We start from the raw sequence: 6000 nt of genomic DNA, 5'->3' as shown, positions 1-6000 counted from the left end.
AATGTTTGCTGCACCATTCTGCTTTTAGGAATGCATTAATATAGCCCTCGACTTCCAACTCATATTCCAAGGCATTTGAAGGCCACTTGTCCTTTTGGTGGCTGTCCGCCAATGTCATTCCCCTTTATAACATCCCAAAGTCTTTTGCCTTTTTGCTCTTGAGTCTTTGGACCAGCACTTGCTCCTCTATCAAACCCATACTCCACCCTCCCAATGATGCCTCATTTTTTTGAGGATCTATGCCTTGAGGTTTGCTTCTTCTTTTTGCCAGTTTAATTTTTTTATTTAAAATTCTGGATCAAGTTTAAGGTGCTAGTTTATACCTTTAAGGCCATATGCAATCTGGACCCTGTGTAGCTAAGGGACTTCCTCTCCCAGTATGCCCCTAGAACTTTAAGATCTCTTTTAGATGTAATGGGGTTGTGGTTTTATGGAGGGTTTTAATGTGGGGATTTTATACTGTTAGCCACCATGAGCTGGGTTCTGGGAGTGGTGGGATACAAGGCGAACAATAAACAAACAAATAAATAAAATCAAAATGTTGGTGGTCCCCAGCCTGAAGGAGGTGTGCCTGGCCTCAACCTTCTCGGCCATGCCCCCAGTCTGGTGGAATTAGCTGCCACTCAAGACTCAGTCCCTGATGGAACTACGTAGGTTCTGCAGGGTCTATAAGACCCTTTGGTCTTACAGGCCTTTGGTTGAGGTCAGAACAAACTAGCATCTGATAAAATCTATGGCCTCCCTCCCTCCATCTCCAGGTTTCCTTCCACCGAGCTGGAGCCCAATTGGAAGAACATTCGGTCTGCGGGACAGAACAGGAGCAGATGAAAAGGGGCATCGTGCGTTTTAATAAAGTTTTATACTGTGGTTTTAGAGATGACGTACCTGCCGTGTGTATTGTGAACAACCCTGAGCCTGCATATGGGGAGGGGTGGTATATTAAAATAAATCGATGATGATGATGAGAACAATCTGTGCGTTTCTGAAAAGTCAATGCAAACCCAAAGCAAAGATTTAAGCAGAAGTGGATCATTTTAGTTCTCATGAACTTGGTGATTCTGCAAAGTGAGTTTTCATGCAAACTACATGTCATCTGGTATACAGCAGTGAAAGGACCCACCCTAGCACTGGAAAGTGAAAGGATGAGTGGGGGAATAAAAAGGGAAATTTTCTTGAATTGTAGAGCAATTGCTTTTGCCCAGCTAAACTGTCCCCTTGTAACAAGTGCAAGTGTGCACAGCTCCTCCCGCCTCCCCTACTTGCGGGCTCATTTTGATCATTGTTTGGCATTGTCTGTGTGTGTCTGAAGAACAGCTTGTTCTCCAAAGTCCATGTGCTGCAAATCCGGTAGACAACAAACAGCTTTGTGCTTCCCGAATGTCCTTCATCCCAAATGTTACATGACGTTCTAAAATAACTTGGAGCTTTTTTGCGGGGTCGGTTTGGTTTGTGGTGTGCTGAATCATTTCCTTGCCACTCTCTTTTCTCCAGAATTCCAAAATGCTCTTGCACAGCCTGGGATGGGTTGTCTTCTACTTACTAAGAAAGTTCCTGGTGACTCTGCATTTGCATGTGCTCTGGAACTATGAGTCAGCATCTAAAAGTGGCTTGTCAAGCCTCTGAAACTGGGTCATGGGACTGCTCTCCCTAAGCTGAACTCCTGCGCTTTCCGCTGTTTTCTTTTGTATTTTGGAAGCCAAGACCTGACCCTGGAAACAGTACCTTCTATGTCATACATTAGTTGGTGCTTTCCCCCCACTATATGTTCATGTTGCAAGTAAAATGTGTCCTGGTGGATGCTGGAGTGGCTTTCTTGGAATCTTTTGGGGAATTAGAGGATGTAACAGAGAAGGTAAAGAGCCTCTTGTGGCACAGAGTGGTAAGGCAGCAGACATGCAGTCTGAAGCTCTGCCCATGAGGCTGGGAGTTCGATCCCAGCAGCCGGCTCAAGGTTGACTCAGCCTTCCATCCTTCCGAGGTTGGTAAAATGAGTACCCAGCTTGCTGGGGGGGTAAACGGTAATGACTGGGGAAGGGAATGGCAAACCACCCCGTATTGAGTCTGCCATGAAAACGCTAGAGGGCGTCACCCCAAGGGTCAGACATGACTCGGTGCTTGCACAGGGGATACCTTTACCTTTACCTTTTAATGGAGAAGGATGGGATGGTCAAAGGCTGGCATGTAATCTATATATGGCATGTCCTGTAGTGCTCCTCCTCATACTTCTCTGTGCTTGGTATATTTTTATTTGGCTACTTGAGGCATTTTTATATTACTTCTCCAGGGGGGAAAAAATCTGCTCCGATCAGTGCATGAACCTCTTCTTTCAGCACCAGTAAGAACAAACAACAATACTCGCATGTTTCTGGATTCCTGGATTTCTCCCCTCTCCTCTACCGTCTTGAGCACTGTCTGTTGTCTTTTCTATATCTGGTTCAAATACGTGGTTGGCTTCCCAATTTTAAACTATTTAATTTATTTATAACATTTATTAGCCGACTTTCTACCTTGTGGAACTCAAGGCAGCTTACAGTGTAAATAAAACAACAGTGATTAAAAAATACACAGAAGACTGGATGGCTTCTTTCTTCTTCTTTTTGCTGACAGTTCCCAGAATTTCAAGGATGAAAAACTGATGCTAGCCGCACCCTATGCCCACTGAATTCAATAAAGAATTCTGTGCTGGATGCTGGCAAGAAAGCCTTTGGTTCATGACCTTTTTTCTGTTTTTGTACATCTAGCTTGACCAATAGCTCTGGACCACTTGAAAGCTTGTACCCGACTGATGGGAATAAAGAATCCACTTTGCTTGCGATAACAATAAAAGATGACTTTTCAGGGTCTCTTTTACAAGTAGATAACAGAAGCCTTTTCTTTCTTTAGCAGCCAAGCATAGGTCTATTAAGGAAACATTACATGCTTGCCATCTCCCCCTCTCCACCAAGCTGAGATGAAACCACAAGTAGAGGTACACACAGATATTCACAGAATCATAGAGTTGGGCCATACAGGCCATCTAGTCCAACCCCCTGCTCAACACAGGATCAGCCCAAAGCATCCTAAAGCAATATTCCTTAGAAGCTGAAGGTCAAAAGTTTATATGTGATTTTGGTAGGAAAATCAACGCTTTGCAGAAACAGTTGATCTCACACTTGAGTAGACAGGAAGCTAAACACTCATCACAAAGAGGTGTGAAAATGTATCTTCTTGCCTTTGTTAAACTATTATCCATAACTTCTGTTTTTAGGCATTAACCCCTAAGGTGGATGTCCATAGCCTGTAAGCCCCTATCTCTCAGACAATGGGAGGAGAGAGGAGGAAATGTGGCCGCAGAAAAGGTATAAAAAGGAGACATGCCTCTTTTGACTTTGAGCTGGCTTTGCTGACATGCTCCCGTATTAAACACCTTTAATATGATACAGGAGAACTTGGTGTGCGATCCTGTTTCCAGTTTGATAAATAGCATTTAGATAGTCTGGCTGGAGTGGAGCCCTTTGGCATGGGGACCTCCTGCATAACACTACCTTAACAGAAGGTACTGAATGGCTTCTTGTGCTTGGGAGTTGATATGAGCCAGTGTGGACGCGTGTCTCCCTACCTTTGTGGGGATGCAACTTAACATCTCGCCCATAGTAAGGAATTTGGGAGTGATCCTGGATGCCTCCCTCATGATGGAGGCGCAGGTCACAGGGGTAGCACACACGGCATTTTATCATCTTCGCCAAGCAAGGCTACTAGCGCCCTACCTGCCCCTGGATTGTCTGGCCTCTGGATTGTCTACCCCTCTAGACTGGGTTTCTGTAACTCGCTCTACACTGGCCTGCCCTTGTCCGTGACCTGGAAACTCCAGCTGGTGCAGAACGCACCTGCTAGGGCTCACTGGTCCAGCCAGTGTTGAGGCAGCAGCATTGGTTACCAGTCCTGGCCCGGATCATGTTTTGGCTTTGACCTTTAAAGCCATCCACAGCTTAGGCCCAGCCTACCTGAGAGACAGCTTGTATGCTTATGCCCCCCACAGGGCACTTCATGCTGTGGGTACTAATCTGTTAGTGGTCCGTGGTCCCAGAGATATGCCTGGCCTTGACCTGGGACAGGGCCTTTTTGGTCCTGGCCCCAACCTGGTGGAATGAGCTTCTGGGAGAGCTGAGGGCCCTGACAGAGCTGATAAAGTTCTGCAGGGCCTGTAAAATGGAGCTCTTCCGACAGGTCTTTGGTTGAGGCCGGGCAAGTAAAACCAATGGGCCCCACTCATGTCCCGCCATGATATCTAGGGCAGGGGTAGTCAACCTGTGGTCCTCCAGATGGCCATGGACTACAATTACCATGAGCCCGTGCCAGCATTTGCTGACAGGGGCGCATGGGAATTGTAGTCCATGAACATCTGGAGGACCACAGGTTGACTACCCCTGATCTAGGGCACCCTTGTTAGTTGATTGTGGGAGGTAGGAGGGATCTTGCCATTTTAGTAATTTTTGGATTTGTGCTGTTTTTAGGGTTGGGTTTATGGGGATTTTTAAATACGCAACCTGCCTTGAGTCCAAAGAGGAAGGCGGGCCATCAATTTAATAAATAAATAAATACATATTGCCTTGGCTTCAGTTCACTGGATACATGTTGTATCTTGTAATATATTATGTCACTGTGCTACATTCCAAGCTCTTTGTTTTCATTTTGTATATGAATTGAAACTCCCTGACAGATTCCTCTGCTACCAACCCTGGAAAATTCACTATAAAACTTAACTGCGGCTTGATCCTTTTAATTCTACTGTTCATAATCACTCAAAAAATGAAGCATCTTTATTTACTTCATTTATACTCTGCTTTTCCCCCAACGGGGACCCAAAAGAACTTGCATCAATCCTCTCCATTTTTCTCCTCACAACAACCTTGTGAGGTGGGTTAGGGCGTCTGTGTGACTAGCCCAAGGTCACCCAACCAGTTCCATGGCAGAGTGAGAATTTGAATGTGGGTCTTCCCATCACTTTGACCACGACAGGAGGTCTTCTGCCATAACAACCCTAGGTAGGTCATCTTTTGTTTTAGAGAGCACTCATAGTGTTAGGTCAGAAAAACCTGCTGGGTGTGGCATGTAATTCCCTTTCCCAGTATCTATGCCAGCCTTTCTCAACCTTTTTACCATTGAGAAACCCTGGAAACATTCTGCAGGCTTTGAGAAACCCCAGAAGCACTGCGATTGTGCAGAATATGGCTGGGAAGCATAGCTGTGTACATGTCCACTTGCCCCCTCCCCTTCCCATCCTCTCCAGGCCCATCAATGGCCACTTTTTTGGGGGTGGGAGTGTCAACCTGACCATATATGGTCATATTACCTGATAAATGTTTAACAACTTTTGAAAATATATTGAAAATTAATTTAACTAATTTGGGATACCCTTCCAGGGCTGTCAAGAAACCCCAGGGGTTTCATGAAATCCTACCTGAGAAAGCCTGAAAACCCCTTTACCCCATAGTTGTGTTCCAAGCAGGTTTGTTAGGCGTTTTCCAAGTAATGGTTTTCTAAAAATAAATAGAAACTCAGAACCACATTATAGATAGAATGAGTCAGTCCCAAGACAATTAAAACAATCCGCAACAATCAGTCATGAAAATCAAACAAATTAAAAGGCCAGTACCGGCAAGTGAGAACTAATATATGGCCAATAAAACCACGATAGCTAGGGAGGGGACAAATCATCGGGAACAAAAAGAAGTTTTCTTCAAGTGCCTAACGCCGTATGAAGCTTGAACTGGGAGCCAGGTGGGTGACTGCAAAGATGAGCCACAGAACAAGCGTCCAGCACCTCCGAAGACACGGTACCTGCAGTCTTCCCTCTAGGCTGTGAGCCTGAATGGCTGCTCATTAACACAGGAAGCCCTGCTCAGCAGCAATCTGGAGTCTTGCACTGCCTATGGCCTATTTTAACTTTACAGCAGTTATGTTGTGCTCAGGCTGTGAACTGCTCTGCTCAGTAGGGGGAAACAGCAACGGGAACATTGA

The sequence above is a fragment of the Paroedura picta genome, chromosome 2, assembly GCF_049243985.1.
Source record: "Paroedura picta isolate Pp20150507F chromosome 2, Ppicta_v3.0, whole genome shotgun sequence".
Lineage (NCBI taxonomy): Eukaryota > Metazoa > Chordata > Lepidosauria > Squamata > Gekkonidae > Paroedura > Paroedura picta.
Note: the sequence above shows the minus strand (reverse complement) of the source record.